The following is an 18,208-nucleotide window of genomic DNA, read 5'->3' on the forward strand; positions in this document are numbered from 1 at the left end:
TCCTCTTATACCAAAACAGTCTCCTCTTATACCAAAACAGTCTCCTCTTATACCAAAACAGTCTCCTCTTATACCAAAACAGTCTCCTCTTATACCAAAACAGTCTCCTCTTATACCAAAACAGTCTCCTCTTATACCAAAACAGTTTCCTCTTATACCAAAACAGTCTCCTCTTATACCAAAACAGTCTCCTCTTATACCAAAACAGCCTCCTCTTATACCAAAACAGTCTCCTCTTATACCAAAACAGCCTCCTCTTATACCAAAACAGTCTCCTCTTATACCAAAACAGTCTCCTCTTATACCAAAACAGTCTCCTCTTATACCAAAACAGTTTCCTCTTATACCAAAACAGTCTCCTCTTATACCAAAACAGTCTCTTCTTATACCAAAACAGTCTCCTCTTATACCAAAACAGTTTCCTCTTAAACCAAAACAGTCTCCTCTTATACCAAAACAGTCTCCTCTTATACCAAAACAGTTTCCTCTTAAACCAAAACAGTCTCCTCTTATACCAAAACAGTCTCCTCTTATACCAAAACAGTTTCCTCTTAAACCAAAACAGTCTCCTCTTAAACCAAAACAGTCTCCTCTTATACCAAAACAGTTTCCTCTTATACCAAAACAGTTTCCTCTTATACCAAAACAGTCTCCTCTTATACCAAAACAGTCTCCTCTTATACCAAAACAGTCTCCTCTTATACCAAAACAGTCTCCTCTTATACCAAAACAGTCTCCTCTTATACCAAAACAGTCTCTTATACCAAAACAGTCTCCTCTTATACCAATACAGCCTCTTATACCAAAACAGTCTCCTCTTATACCAAAACAGTCTCCTCTTATACCAAAACAGTCTCTTATACCAAAACAGTTTCCTCTTAAACCAAAACAGTCTCCTCTTATACCAAAACAGTCTCCTCTTATACCAAAACAGTTTCCTCTTATACCAAAACAGTTTCCTCTTATACCAAAACAGTCTCCTCTTATACCAAAACAGTTTCCTCTTATACCAAAACAGCCTCCTCTTATACCAAAACAGTCTCCTCTTATACCAAAACAGTCTCCTCTTATACCAAAACAGTCTCCTCTTATACCAAAACGTCTCTTATACCAAAACAGTCTCCTCTTATACCAAAACGTCTCTTATACCAAAACAGTCTCCTCTTATACCAAAACGTCTCTTATATCAAAACAGTCTCCTCTTATCCTCCGTTTGGTCTAGCAGCACATCACCGTCACTTTTTCCCCCTTTACACTCTGATCTTGGGAATGGTGGCTTTTTGCAAAATATTATTTGAATACAAATTTCTTTTGATGCTGTATGCAAGACCCCTCTCTTGACAAGATGTTTGTACAAATCTGGGCCTTGGTTAGAACCAAATGATGTGGGCGGTTGTGTGATTTAAGGAACACATGCATAATGTATCACGAAAGAGTGCAAGGTTTGCCTTTTCTCTGGAGCTCGTCTTTCTTCAAAGAAGACACGTGGCAGTCTTTCTTTCCTCTCCTACTTGGCACCTAAAGTGAATTCTATATCTGATAGAATACTAGATCTTGGTGTGCTGGTTGTTCCTCCTGGCCTGTATATGTGAGGTTGTGTGAGATGAGAGATGTGTTTTCACAAAGAGCACTTCGTTAACCCGTCGTCGGCGATAATAACCCATTCATTCTTCTTTTAACTTCATCAGACGGTTATTCCACCATCGACCAGAGAGACAAAGACTGCAAGTACAAGACAGTAGACGGCTCAGTGGACTTGACAGAGCAGGAGCCATTAAAGGTACAGACACACAGTATCACACACACACACACACACACACACACACACACACACACACACACACACACACACACACTGAAACATACTACCTGCAGTGTAGGAGATAGCAAAATAATGATGGCTCATTAAAGTATTATTCTCTCTCTCCCTCTCTCTCTCTCTCTCTCTCTCTCTCTCTCTCTCTCTCTCCCTCTCTCTCTCTCTCGCTCTATTTAATACATTTTCCCTAAAGTACATTTGCTCATTTGCCTAATATTGTGGTACTTCTTGTCATGACATCTTATCATGTCGATTCTTTAAGGAGGCTGTCGTTTTTTTTTTATTATCCTCTATTAATGTTGCCTCAGATCTGACCGCTGACGCTCTCTGGCCGGCCTCAGATCTGACCGCTGACGCTCTCTGGCCGGCCTCAGATCTGACCGCTGACGCTCTCTGGCCGGCCTCAGATCTGACCGGTGTGACGCTCTCTGGCCTCAGATCTGACCGCTGATGCTCTCTGGCCCCCGGCCTCAGATCTGACCGCTGACGCTCTCTGGCCGGCCTCAGATCTGACCGGTGGTGACGCTCTCTGGCCGGCCTCAGATCTGACCGCTGACGCTCTCTGGCCGGCCTCAGATCTGACCGGTGGTGACGCTCTCTGGCCGGCCTCAGATCTGACCGCTGACGCTCTCTGGCCGGCCTCAGATCTGACCGGTGTGACGCTCTCTGGCCTCAGATCTGACCGCTGACGCTCTCTGGCCCCCGGCCTCAGATCTGACCGCTGACGCTCTCTGGCCGGCCTCAGATCTGACCGGTGGTGACGCTCTCTGGCCGGCCTCAGATCTGACCGCTGACGCTCTCTGGCCGGCCTCAGATCTGACCGGTGGTGACGCTCTCTGGCCGGCCTCAGATCTGACCGCTGACGCTCTCTGGCCGGCCTCAGATCTGACCGGTGTGACGCTCTCTGGCCTCAGATCTGACCGCTGACGCTCTCTGGCCCCCGGCCTCAGATCTGACCGCTGACGCTCTCTGGCCGGCCTCAGATCTGACCGGTGGTGACGCTCTCTGGCCGGCCTCAGATCTGACCGCCACTAGATGATTGAGTGTGCGCTTTTCGTGGTCGCAAAAGTAATGAATCTGGGAGTGATTAAAAGAAGCCCCCCCCGACCCACTCCGTATGGAGATGACCCAGCCCCCGACCCACTCCGTATGGAGATGACCCAGCCCCCGACCCACTCCGTATGGAGATGACCCAGCCCCCGACCCACTCCGTATGGAGATGACCCAGCCCCCGACCCACTCCGTATGGAGATGACCCAGCCCCCGACCCACTCCGTATGGAGATGACCCAGCCCCCGACCCACTCCGTATGGAGATGACCCAGCTGCCCCGGCAGAAAGCGGCCGCATAGCAAGCGACAGGCTGTCAATTATAATGGCAGACTAGAATTTGGTTATTGTCGTGGAGATGACAGGCGTTGGGTCATCATATGCGTCGTGTACCACCGGTCAATGTACCACAGGTCAATGCCATCACAGAAGGTTAGCGGTGCAGATATTGTAGCTTGGGGGAACAATACACTTGCACTTCATCAGAGTTAATTACTTTGGAATTTACCAGGAAAACCAATATCTAGATTAGAGATGTACGATCGGTTAAAAAAAAATTCAAATAAAGTATAACAATACAGTATAAACTAATTCTTATACAAAAGCAGCCTGACCAAAAAAGGGGAGGGAAGGGGGGAAGGGGGGGGGGGGGGGGGGGGACCACACTATCCCCCTCACGTCCAATCCGCGCTTAGCAGGCGCCCCGACCGAACTGTAGGAGTCGCTGTTTACAACGACCCGGACCCACCCCGCCAGCTTCTCCCACCCTCTGATACAGCCAATTGTATTAGTGCAGACGGCCAGCCAAGCTGGTGACAACCCCGGAGCTGTGAGCTGGATTCGAACAGGCGAATCAAGCTCACAGCTCCGGGGCTGGTGACGAACGCAATCTCCGCTCGGCCACCTAACCGCCTTACAAGGACATTTATAATAAATAAGGGAGAGAGAAGGAAAGAGCGAGGGAAAAAGCGAAAGGGAGAGTGAGAACCAGAGGGAGAGAGAGAAGAAAAGGGGAGATGCACAGGTAATGTCATGATGATAATGATCATTTAGAATGCCTTGTTGAATGCATCCGGGGAAATTAACACATCAATGCATACTTTTATTGGGGGGGGGGGGGGGGGGGGGGGGGGGGGCGGCCTGCATATATCGGTATCGGTTGATATCGGTATCAAAAATAAAAAAAAAAGCCAATATCGAACATCCATAATTAAGATGCAGCTATGATAGAAATGCTTGAAAGAACAAAATGCTGTATCCTTCTCAGCGTTTAGATGACGAGTCCCTGTCGAGGGTAATGGGCGCCGCACACTACAGCCCTCTGAGCTGCGTTCTAAATGTGTCTCCCTGAATGGATTGTGGATACGTCCCAGAGGCGTTGTGACCCACACTCTGAATGTGACTCAGCCGCCGCTGAAACCGCTCTCTCTGCCCTCTTTTCATTCGCATGTATCGGTTTGCTGTGTTTTTGCAATCACTCTCTAGACTTTTCTTTATTCCAAGCCTCCTCGAGGCAAAGAAACTAACATGGGCTTATTTGAACTGTCTGTGTGTGTGTGTGTTTATTGAGTTAATTGACCTCTTTTTGTGTTTGCTGTTTTTGTTTTTTTAACCCCTTCTCCCATTGGCTGCAGAATGACACAAATAGGAAACACTATGTCAGGAGCAACAGGCCTGTGGTCAGTCTGGTCGATGCGTGTGACGTTAAGCCCCAGCCTGTTGACTCCTGGGTCTAGATGCATGCATGGTAGGTCTGACAACAACAACAACAACAACATAGTTTGGTTCGTAGCATCTCTCCTCCATTCTATCTGTTTGTTGGGTATTTTTTGTCCTTTTGTCACACCTCTCGCACACACCATCAACCCTTTCACCCTGCATTAACCATCCTGTGTGTTCACCCTTTCACCCTGAGCATTACCCATCCTGTGTGTTCACCCTTTCACCCTGAGCATTAACCATCCTGTGTGTTCACCCTTTCACCCTGAGCATTAACCATCCTGTGTGTTCACCCTTTCACCCTGAGCATTAACCACCCCATGTGTTCACCATTTCACCCTGAGCATCAACCACCCCCTGTGTTCACCCTCTCACCCAGAGCATTAACCACCCCCTGTGTTCACCCTCTCACCCAGAGCATTAACCACCCCATGTGTTCACCCTTTCACCCTGATCATTAACCATCCCCTGTGTTCACCCTCTCACCCAGAGCATCAACCATCCCCTGTGTTCACCCTCTCACCCAGAGCATCAACCACCCCCTGTGTTCACCCTCTCACCCAGAGCATCAACCACCCCCTGTGTTCACCCTCTCACCCAGAGCATCAACCACCCCCTGTGTTCACCCTCTCACCCAGAGCATCAACCATCTCCTGTGTTCACCCTCTCACCCAGAGCATTAACCACCCCCTGTGTTCACCCTCTCACCCAGAGCATTAACCACCCCCTGTGTTCACCCTCTCACCCAGAGCATCAACCACCCCCTGTGTTCACCCTCTCACCCTGAGCATCAACCATCTCCTGTGTTCACCCTCTCACCCAGAGCATTAACCACCCCCTGTGTTCACCCTCTCACCCAGAGCATTAACCACCCCCTGTGTTCACCCTCTCACCCAGAGCATTAACCACCCCCTGTGTTCACCCTCTCACCCAGAGCATCAACCATCTCCTGTGTTCACCCTCTCACCCAGAGCATTAACCACCCCCTGTGTTCACCCTCTCACCCAGAGCATTAACCACCCCCTGTGTTCACCCTCTCACCCAGAGCATCACAACCACCCCCTGTGTTCACCCTCTCACCCAGAGCATCAACCACCCCCTGTGTTCACCCTCTCACCCAGAGCATCAACCACCCCCTGTGTTCACCCTCTCACCCAGAGCATCAACCATCCCCTGTGTTCACCCTCTCACCCAGAGCATTAACCACCCCCTGTGTTCACCCTCTCACCCAGAGCATTAACCATCCTGTGTGTTCACCCTTTCACCCTGAGCATTAACCATCCTGTGTGTTCACCCTTTCACCCAGAGCATTAACCATCTCCTGTGTTCACCCTCTCACCCAGAGCATCAACCACCCCCTGTGTTCACCCTCTCACCCAGAGCATTAACCACCCCCTGTGTTCACCCTCTCACCCAGAGCATCAACCACCCCCTGTGTTCACCCTCTCACCCAGAGCATTAACCACCCCCTGTGTTCACCCTCTCACCCAGAGCATCAACCACCCCCTGTGTTCACCCTCTCACCCAGAGCATTAACCACCCCCTGTGTTCACCCTCTCACCCAGAGCATTAACCATCCCCTGTGTTCACCCTCTCACCCAGAGCATCAACCACCCCCTGTGTTCACCCTCTCACCCAGAGCATTAACCACCCCCTGTGTTCACCCTCTCACCCAGAGCATTAACCACCCCCTGTGTTCACCCTCTCACCCAGAGCATCACAACCACCCCCTGTGTTCACCCTCTCACCCAGAGCATTAACCATCCCCTGTGTTCACCCTCTCACCCAGAGCATTAACCACCCCCTGTGTTCACCCTCTCACCCAGAGCATTAACCACCCCCTGTGTTCACCCTCTCACCCAGAGCATCAACCATCCCCTGTGTTCACCCTCTCACCCAGAGCATCAACCACCCCCTGTGTTCACCCTCTCACCCAGAGCATGCAGCGAGCGTCGGAGGATGTACGGGGAGTTTATTTCATACCACCTGTCTGATTTAAATGTATGCCCACTTTCTGATTCCTCCTCCCTGACTGTCTCTTCATGGTAGATGATGAAGGGGCATCGCTCTATAGATCCCCCGGGCGCTCGGAGTTAGTCCTTAATGAAAAGCAATGAAGAGAAGGAAAATGATTTGATGCGCACGCGCGCGCACGCACACACACACACACACACACACACACACACACACACACACACACACACACACACACACACACACACACACACACACACACACACACAAAATGTTCTCCCTATCTGCATTCATCACACACACACACCGTACCCAAGGAGACAGCAAGATCCTTGAGATAAATAATGCATGTCTAACTCAAGATGGCTACACACACATATAGACATGGATATATGGGCACACACACACACACACACACACACAGACACACACAATAATGTGCTAGGCTGCTAGCTGCTCTGGGTTACACTTCTTTAGCAGTAACTTGACATCTCTGTTAGCTGGCCCTCCCTCATCATCATCATCACCTTAGGCCTTTCTGTCACCCCTGGGTGGTTCCTTACATTCTCATCCGCTCATATAGCTTTTAATCTCCATCCATCACAGCTTGCTGGAAATATATACTGTACGTTACGGCAGTGTTTCTTAACCTTAACCTCCTTTCACTGCCACACGACAAAGGGTTAACCCTTTCACAACCACACTACAGAAGGTTAACCCTTTCACCACCACACTACAGAAGGTTAACCCTTTCACTACCACACTACAGAAGGTTAACCGTCTGTAGTGAGGTAGTGAAAGGGTTAACCTTCTGTAGTGTGGTAGTGAAAGGGTTAAGCTATGGGTCTCCCTATGTGACCGCAGAACCACTATGGTTTGATAAGCCTGGGCCCCACGGCAAGCCCTCTTTTACACAACTAGGGACTCAAAGACTCAAATAGTTTAATAATCCATGCATTATAGGTTGATTCCAATCTCTTATTATTATTATTATTATTATTATTATTATTATTATTATTATTATTATTATTATTATTATTATAACTGTAATGTGTAGGTACTTGTACAATTTGTGTAAATAATTGTTTATTTTATTTTAGTTGATTAGGATCCCCATTAGCTACAGCATTGCAGCAGCCAATCTTCCTGGGGTCAATGCAAAATCTTTACATTGTGACAGTGCAACATAACAACTTACAACAACAACAACAACAACAACAACAACAACAACAACAACAACAACAACAACAACATACACATAACATTACACAGGAAAATCAGGACAAAGAAAAGGACAAAAAAGTTAATAATGTTGTTGAGAAGTAATGAGATACAGGCAATATAAAATGAGATGGAAATAACAGGCAAACGGATTAGAATGAGCAGCCGTGAGCTCATCAGGTGAGTAACTCTGCAAATGCAAAAAAAAATGCAGAATGTGTGCTTCAGTTAACACACAGCAGCTACTACTCAAATGTGCCATATCGTCATCATCATCATCATCAAGCATAATATCAAACATCATGTCTCACACTGTCCTTTGCCCCCATCTGCCACCTGAAGCACGCGTGGACAAGCATTGTGGTTTAGTACTTTATTCCAAGTACTGTGTTAGCACCAAATTTACCATATTCACACGACGAGGCCATTTTGCTCTTATGCCATGATCAGGTTGAGATTCCTTTCTGCCCTGTTCCCACCCAGGATGGAAAGGAATCCCAACCTGAGCATGACATAAGAGTAAAATGGCCGCTGTGTGAATTTAGTCAATTCGGTGCTAACACAGTACCTATAATGGTGAACCCATGGGATGAAGAACCACATATACGTGTTTTTTAGACAGTTCAGTATGTGTATTTTACAGGGTTAGTCATTTAGAGTCTTGTACATCATATGCAAAAGTACTCAACATACTGTCTTTAAAGCATCACACCAGCATTATGGGAAATGTGCTTACCGTCTTCTCCAGAGTCAAACAAGAAGATTGATACCAATTTGCTCTCTATGCGTTCAGTAGAAAGCAGTATCCGGCTGCAAGCTAGCCTACAGTAGCTTAGCACAAATTAATAGAAGTGAATACGGACCACTAGCCTAGCTTAAAACTCAAAGAGAGGTGTTTTTGGCCAACAGCTAGGCTAGTGGTCCGCATCCGCTTCCATTAATTTGTGCTAAGCTTTCTACTGAACACACAGAGAGGAAATTGATACCTAAAGCGCATTTCCCATAATTTTGTAGTGGTCCTTTTTAAGTTATGAATGGATATACAGCTCCAACTTATCTTCTTTTAGATCATTAGGTTTGAAAACAGTTCATCTAAAAAAAATAAAAAAAACAGACTTATATGATTCTTTGTCTCGAGGATTCGATACTTTTTGTTGTTGTTGTTTCTCCGTTAACGTTTTCTCTCTTAAACCCTCTCTCTCGCTGTGCCTCTCCTCTCTCGCCGTGTTCCAGGCTCAGAGTTAAACGACGACGCCAGCATCCCCAACCAGAGGAGGTTCTCTCATGTCACCTCCCCAACCAGAGGAGGATCCCCAACCAGAGGAGGTTCTCTCATGTCACCTCCCCAACCAGAGGAGGATCCCCAACCAGAGGAGGTTCTCTCATGTCACCTCCCCAACCAGAGGAGGATCCCCAACCAGAGGAGGTTCTCTCATGTCACCTCCCCAACCAGAGGAGGATCCCCAACCAGAGGAGGTTCTCTCATGTCACCTCCCCAACCAGAGGAGGATCCCCAACCAGAGGAGGTTCTCTCATGTCACCTCCCCAACCAGAGGAGGTTCTCTCATGTCACCTCCCCAACCAGAGGAGGATCCCCAACCAGAGGAGGTTCTCTCATGTCACCTCCCCAACCAGAGGAGGATCCCCAACCAGAGGAGGTTCTCTCATGTCACCACTGCCATTACACATGGAGCTCATCTCGGGGGAGCTGACTTTGTCAATGGACTTTGTGAAGGAAAGAGGATTAAAAAAAAAAAAAAAAAAAATATATATATATATATATATATATATATATATATATATATATATATATATATATATATATATATATATACACACAACAATGACCATCCAGCAGCCGGTGTTCTCATGCTTTTCAGAAAAACTAAAAAAAAAAAAAAAAAAAAAAAAAAAAAAAACAGAGACTACCTTCTACTACTTCTCATATTTACATTCCCTCTGGACATGGCGTGTGACCTTACAGCGTGGACTCTCGTTTGAGCTTTGACAGAGTGAAAAAAGACTGTTACTCGTAGTGGAACGGATGCACAGAGATTGGACAAAGGAAGATGATTGGAGAGAAGAAGAGGAGGAAGTGGAGGGAAAGATACTAAATGAACTTTTTTTATTTTTTATGTCAAGATGAAGATTCTTCTGCCGCCGAGTCCCCCCCCCCCCCCCCCCCTTCTGTTTGAGACAGTTGATGTTTTCTTTCAGTTGATCAGTCATACGAATTATATCATTTTGTAATGTTTCAACCCCCCCCTTTCCTTTTGTTTTTCATTTTGGTTTGGGCTTTCCGACTTGATGAGGTGTGGACTGGTGTGTTAGATGGTTAATGAATGGGTTTGGTTTTAGGCTTGTGGAGAGGAAGGCGTGATGAACGGCAGGCACTAGAGAGAGAGAGAGAGAGAGAGAGAAGAGAGATAGAGGAGAGAGAAAGAGAGAGGAGAGAGAAAGAGAGAGAGAGGAGAGAGAAAGAGAGGAGAGAGAGAGAAAGAGAGGGATAGAAAGTGAGCAAGAGAGAGCTGCATCATGTAATGAGTACGCTGCATACTCACACCAGACTGCTCTCGTTAGAATTACAACCCATTGGTTCACTGTGTTTATTGAAAGAAAAATGCACTGAGATGGTTTGAAGTCGTAAAGGGTTGTCGAAGGATGTCTATTTCACAAAGCGAGGAGATGGGGGGGCGTCTCACACCTGTAGGTTACGTCCGGATTACAGCAAGTGACAGAGTGTGTACATCCGGTCTGGGTTTTACTGCTGCTGTTCACACTGCATCTCGAAACACAGCGAAGCTATAAGATAGAGATGAATCGAATTGATGGAGACAGTTGTGTGCCGAAGAAGATATTTGAGAGTTTCCCGGTTGGTTGCTCTTTGTCAGTGATATGTATTAAAGTCGAAGAAGAGGATATAAGACATGTTGTTTATAAAATGATTTGTGTTATTGACGAGAGAGGCGGTGATGATTAATATGCTCCTGTTTGTTGAAAGGAATAGATCTAAAGCATTTTATATTTTTGTTGGTTTTATATAAATGTATATGAGGGTCATAAAGGAAAGGGAAGGAAAAAAAACACCAAAAAAATGAAGGAAGAAAAACAAAACAATATTACAAAACTTTTTAGTTGTATATTCATAACACATCGTTTGGAAAGCACATCCATTTGATAAAAGGATACCGCCATGTTTGTAAAACGAGAAATAACCACGCAATTACAGTCAGTGTGTTTTCAGATCCTGTCCATCACACGCCACTGAGCACCTATTTATATTTTGTACTGTTGAGAAAAGAGTTACTGAGGAAAAAGAAGACATTTATCTTCAGCTTTTCTTTCTTAAAGGCTATGAGTATATACCCCCCCCCCCCGCCTTCCACTCTCTCTTGGTCTTCACATCTCAACCAGAGGGAGAGAGAGAGAGAGAGAGAGATGGGTCAGAGGTCAGGGGTCAGGGATAGACAGATGGCCCCTGCTGCAGTCACAGTAGCTCCCAACGTTTACTGACGACCTGAACCACGCTTTGATTTCACTAATGCATCTCAAAAAGAAGTATTTGAAGCAAGCATGAAGACACAAAAATGTACAGATGTTTATATTATTATTATTATTTTTTTTTTTTTATGTGCCGGTTTTCTTTTTCTTTATTTGTGGTGTCATTGGATAGTAAACTAATTAATTCACACACGGCGAGATGAGAGTACAGGTGAACTCGAGGAGAACGTCAGCTAAGCCAATGGCATGTGCCTGCAATGAGGTCCGATTTTCTTTGTGGTGATGATGTGACTTTATAAAGCTTGCATATACTTTACAGTGTTTACAAGAGACGTATGTTGTGGTAAAAAGAAAATGTAAGTTAAAAAAAGAAGACAAAAAAAGTATATGTATAAAACTTTAATTCCAGAGAGAGAAAAACCACAACAGATAATCCCAGCATCCTTTTCGTGTGTCCTGAGAAATGTGTGCTTTTCATTGAACAATATTGAACCCCTCGCAGCAAAGAACCAGGTACTGTACCATCTGACTGTCTATTCCCAACTGCGGCTTTTGCAGTATCACAACCAAAGGATCTGCTGTTGTTGGATTGACATGCATATGAAAATAAGTCCTATAGGGGGGGTTTGGTTTTGTAGATGTACAGTAGCTTACATTGTACATTTACAAAAGAAAGCTTACAGTACTGTGGGGTGTAAAAAGAAATTAATAAAAAAAAACGACAACAAAAAACAAGAAATTAACAGACGTCAAATCAAAGGAACAAGACCTACCTGTGTAGATGTGAACTGTTTCAAGACCTTCAACAATAAAGTAACTGTAAAACTCGGTAGCAAATGTGTTTGTAACGATCATGTGCCTTAACCTTTTCCATGTTAGACCGAGATAACAATGTGTTTTATATATAACTTCAATCCCCTTCCGCTCTTCCCTCAACATCTCTTCTCCGTCTCCCCCTCTCTCTGTTCACCTCCCTCCCTTCCCCCCTTCAATCTCTATTTCCCCTCTCATTTCTCTCACTCACACAGTGTCACTCACTCTGTCCTCAGTGTAGTCTAGACTGTTGGTGGGTTTTTGCCTTGTATGACATTGTATTATAAATAAAAAAAAATAAAAAAAGATAAAGACATTAAAAAATAAAACCTGGTTTTGATTTCCTAGAGGAGTAAATTGTTAACGCTTTAGTAGCGAGCAGAAGCGATGCCACAGTGACAAGATTGTATTATGGTAATTTTACTAATACCCAGAGGGCAAGTATTACACTTGTTAAACATAACGGGAAAAAAATACTGGTTTGTAGAGTATACATTTGGTGTGTTTTCAATAAATCATGCCTGGAAAGAATTTGTTGCTTGGGTGTTTTATTTCTATTATACATGATGACTATATAGTACATTGGCAAAAGAAATATGTAAGGCCTCCTTGGTCCAATAGATGCCATCAATTAGGAGATGTTGGATCGAGCCCCATGCAATATTATTAGAACTCTTTGAAACGGACCACATGGAAGATGATCAAAATGTGTACGGTAACTGAAATAAATGTGATCACGTTTTCCAAGTTTCGAAATGTGAGCGCACGCTGGATTTACTTGATTTTAATGTGTACATTGGTTCCACATGATCAGAATATATCCAACTGACATACTTTTCCTCGTTCTCCTCACTTACTTATTGCTTGTGAACCCAACATATTTCATTCACATTAAGATTACTTAAAATAAACATGTTGATTCAACATATTTGTCGTTACAGTAAACACAATTTAATTGTGTAATGTTTTTTTTTTTTTTATTATTATCTTTTTCCCCCTCCTTCTTTTTCCGATTTTTCTCCCATCCCACTGTTTAGTCGTTATGCCAATTCCCAACCCCCTTCCTGGTTGTTGCGCACTTTCCCCTACTGTTGGTCCGAGAGGCCGGAGACTGTCACATGCTTTCCTCCGACACATGTGCAGCCAGCCGGCAGCCAGCCTGGCCGCGCAGATTCTCACCGGGAGAGTGTAACGTGTGGAAGGTCGCACTACCTCTCTCCAGATCCTACCCTTGCTGAGCAGGCGCCCAGACCGAACTGTAGGGGTCGCTGTCCACAACGCCCAGGACCCACCCACGGCTCCCCTCCCCCTAACTCAGCCAAACGAGTTAGTATAGCGATCAGCCCGAGCCAAGGCAATGCTGACTCTCCGGGAGTCGAGACCACAGCCTCTTGCATTCGTGACAAGCACAATCTCCGCTATGCCACCTGGCCGCCCTTAATTGTGTAATGTTAACATACTTTAATGATGTTCAGGGTACTTGATTTTCAACACTAACTCCAACTTGATTTCTTAATGTAAATCTAACTTGATTTGTTCAAGTTAACATAACTTGATTTCTTAATGTAAATCTAACTTGATTTGTTCAAGTTAACACAACTTGATTTCTTAATGTAAATCTAACTTGATTTGTTCAAGTGCACAAAATCTTACATGTTTTTGCATTGACAAAAAAGGCAAAGAGTCAGAGTTATGTACCAAAAATGTTAAACATTTTATTGAACAGGTAAACAACAGCAGTGGATAGTAGTCAATATATAATAATAGATACTCAATAGATAGTCAATGTTTCTAAAACTGTTCGGGACCTTAAATGGGTGGCAGTTGTATGTTTTGTTTTAATTCTCTTTTAATTTAGTTGTTTAAGAACTCCTGGTACGTTAGTGTGATAGAAATGTGTGTGTATTTTGCGTGTATGTGTCTTGGTGTGATCAAAATGTGTGCGTATGTTGCATGTATGTGTCTTGGTGTTATACAAATGTGTGTGTATGTTGTGTGTCTTGGTGTGTTTGAAGCTCCGCAATGTAGTTTTGGGAACAAAAACATGACCTGTAGTATAATGTTTCAGTGGTTCCCTATAAAGTGCATATGCTCAATGTAGATTTAAAAGGCAAATACAAAATACTGTGAACTGTTACCACAAACAAATGAAAATAAGGGGAAAAAAACTACTGTTGATACACATCTGGTGTAAGATTAAGTAATGGATGAAGAGAAATACAAAATACAACAAGTAAACCCTGCATCGACAGCATATAAATACTGCTGGGAATGTAACAGAAACTATCAAGTAGGTCCAAGCTTTTGCATCACTACAGATTAAGGCATTCTTTAACAGCATCATAACACATTAAAACACATTTTGCTGGTTGGTGTTTGTCCTTGTATTTAAAGATATATCCATTAATTATGAATTGATGGCACTAGTACATTTCCATAATGTTTTGAATTGTTAGTGCAGTAGATATTTTTTATTATAATTATAGATCAGAGCTTTAATAATGTAACTAATGGACTTGATTTGTCACTCTGTGCTCAGTGATGCACAGTGATCAGACTATATATGCATCACTGTGCCTCACTGCATCACTGAGCACAGAGTGACAGTTACCATCTTCCTGGACTTTTACTTTTAAAACAACATTGTCAATATTACACTTACAATACACTTAATGTGTTTACTGTATTTATATTAGCATGTACATACATTACATAGGAAATGTGAATCCCGGACCGTATTTTATTTTATTCTTAGGCAATTTTTTGTTCTTATTTGTGATTTGTTTTGTCTACATAAATGTTTACTGTGAACCATTTGTAGTGCCAAATTTCCTTCGGGATGATTAAAGTATTTCTATTCTATTCTATTTATGTTACAGGGTTAGGTGCTGGGAATGTAACAGAAACTATCAAGTAGGTCCAAGCTTTTGCATCACTACAGATTAAGGCATTCTTTAACAGCATAAACAGGATTTAAAAGGCAAATACAAAATACTGTGAACTGTTACCACAAACAAATGAAAATAAGGAAAAAAAACTACTGTTGATACACATCTGGTGTAAGATTAAGTAATGGATGAAGAGAAATACAAAATACAACAAGTAACTTGAACTTACTTGAACAACAAGTAAACCCTGCATCGACAGCATACTTCACCTACAAACATAATACTGTTCTGACAGCACATCAGTATTGGTGTAATGAAGAGATTTGCTGAAAAATATAACCCCTTTAGGTAGCACTTTATAATAACACCCTGTTATAATACATTTATAAGGTATTTGTAGATAATGAACTAATCATGAACAAACCATTTATATACATTCATAAATTATTATTAAATCATTTATAACTATATTTGTATAGCATTTACAAAGTATTTATAACGCATTAGTTGATAATGAACTAATCATGAACAAACCATTTATTCATAAATGATTATTAAATAATTTATAACTATATTTGTATAACATTTACAGATTAGTTCTACATTATTTATAACTCATTATCAACATTGTTTGTACTTGATTTGTTCATCATTAAACAATGTTGTTTAATGTGTAGTAACACATTTGTAGATGCTTTGAAAAATGGATATGAAAAAACAAATGTTAAACAAATGATTTGTTAAGACATTCATAAAACATCTATAAATAATTTGCAGATGCTATTGTGTGCCCTAATCTAAAGTGAAGCCTATTCATCATTAACAAATGTCTAATACAGTTAATTATTTGTTAACTTTTTCATCACATGTTACAAATGTTGGAGACAGCTTTCGGATACACCCTTCTTTGTGACATCAAACAGTGACAGAATTAGGACTAAAGATAAATGCAATTTTATTAACATAAAATACATGTGCATGACATAAGTGTAATATGGGGGGGCACTAGGACCCAGGAGTACCCTGGCCAGGTATTGAAGAGTATCTAAAGAGGAAGTCTCGAGACTTGACGTCACGTGTGTTGCCGTCTGTTTGAATGGAAGCACGATACATGCAGAACCAAGTTATCCGTGCTGCTCCTGCCCCACGCTTTTAATAAGGTTATATAAAAATAGCAGAAATTACATAATTCTTAACAGCACCTTTAAACACCTTTTTTGTTGGTAAATCTATTCCATCATTTCCGACCTACAAACAAGATAAGATAAGATATTCCTTTATTGATCCCCTTGGGGAAATTCAGGCATCATAGCAGCATGGGGGAAGGGGGGGGGGGGGGTACAGGTAGTAAAAACAACTCTTATATGTTGTGTAGACGTACTTGATGTGGTGGGCGCTAACGTTACATTTGTTCCTAATGTGTGCTCAGTATATTGCGGTATGTGATGATGACACGACACAAATAATTATTTGTAATTTTCAGACTGTATAGGCGCCGATACAGCCTGAAAATACAAATAATTATTACTCTTGTGTGTTGTGTCATCATCACATACCGCAATATACTGAGCACTGAGCACACATTAGGAACAAATGTAACGTTAGCGCCCACCACATCAAGTACATCTACACAACATATAAGAGTTGTTTGTAGGTCGTTCTGACCTCAGCCTCTTCTTCCTGTTTGGCTCGGTTGGTTGAGGACAGTTACACCAGGCTTTTTGATTTGATTTGAAATCTTTATTTCGAACATGTAAATAAATACAAACAATATAAAATCAAAACAAATCATTGATCTCAAGAAATGTAATGGGAAAAATATATATAAATAAACAAAAGCAAAACATAAAGTGATCTAAGGTCAGATCACAGTGTTAACTGATCTAAGGTCAGATCACAGTATTAAGTGATCTAAGGTCAGATCACAGTGTTAAGTGATCTAAGGTCAGATCACAGTATTAACTGATCTAAGGTCAGATCACAGTGTTAACTGATCTAAGGTCAGATCACGTGCTTCCTGTGGGCTGAATGTGGTGCTAAAGTAATGTCCAAACATGAGACCATTCAAACTGAATTATAAGGAAATGATTCTCACGAGGTACAGGGATGAGGAAGGGATTTGACATTCACTGGTGTTTACATTTTTATTTTATTTCTTTCATGTTTTACATATATAATTTTAGTTTTTTGTTTTGCATATATATATATATGCATATATATATATATATATATATATATATTAGGGGTGTAACATACACAAAATCCACGGTTCGGTACGTACCTCGGTTTTGAAGTCACGGTTCGGTATTTTTTCGATACAGTGGGGGGGGGGGGGGGCGATACCAGTGCATACATTAAAAAAAAAATTATTAAATTATATAAATTATACTTTTTTTTTTATACAGCTACTGTTTTATATATACTGTTTTTTAGTAATAACTAGAAAGTAATGGTATTTATTCAACAACAGGTGATTGATTATGATACTAATACAAATCTATACACTGAGTATGGGGCTGCAGCACTGCAGATATACCCTACTCCAACGATCCACACCAATAGGGGGTATCTGCAGAGCCGCAGAGCCAGGCTGGACGGGTTGGAGGCGGTCTGGACAAGTATAAGTGGTCTGGACAAGTAGTTGCGAATGGGGGGGGGGGGGCGGGAGGGCGGGGTTCGTCTCGTTTACATAGGTACATTATACATAGACAGTAATGTTACATCTAGACATGTAATAATAGAGTAAACTTGTACCCATACAGTGTTACATCTAGACTCTAGATGTAATACTGTATGGGTACAAGTTTACTCTATTATTACATGTCTAGATGTAACATTACTGTCTATGTATAATGTACCTATGTAAACGAGACGAACCCCCCCCCCCCCATTCGCAACTACTTGTCCAGACCACTTATACTTGTCCAGACTGCCTCCAACCCGTCCAGCCTGGCTCTGCGGCTCTGCAGATACCCCCTACTCATCCACACGGACATTACACGGTGTTGCACTCGTTACCAAGTGGCTCTGCAGATATACCCTACTCAGTCGTCTACAAGGCTCCGTTGGAGAGGATCTGTTGTGATTTTTGCACAATAAATATTCAACATTCTCTTTTGAGACTCCGCCTCAGACTCTTATCATTTGGCACTAAAGCTAAACATTGTCACCGATATGGCTGTCCGCAACATGTCATTAATTGTGTACGCGAGGTGGTTCAGTGA

At 42.7% G+C, this 18,208-nt stretch overlaps 1 long non-coding RNA gene across 1 annotated transcript; it reads left to right on the forward strand.

Annotated features, from left to right (window-relative positions):
* Window positions 1–1,685: 1,685 nt before the first annotated feature.
* On the forward strand, window positions 1,686–9,514 carry LOC311222966. Its single transcript, XR_014619390.1, has 3 exons — window positions 1,686–1,780; window positions 4,503–4,615; window positions 9,016–9,514. It is a non-coding gene; the product is annotated as an uncharacterized lncRNA (long non-coding RNA).
* Window positions 9,515–18,208: the final 8,694 nt, after the last annotated feature.

Source organism: Notolepis coatsorum (genome assembly GCF_963971535.1).
Source record: "Notolepis coatsorum genome assembly, chromosome: 2".
Lineage (NCBI taxonomy): Eukaryota > Metazoa > Chordata > Actinopteri > Aulopiformes > Paralepididae > Notolepis > Notolepis coatsorum.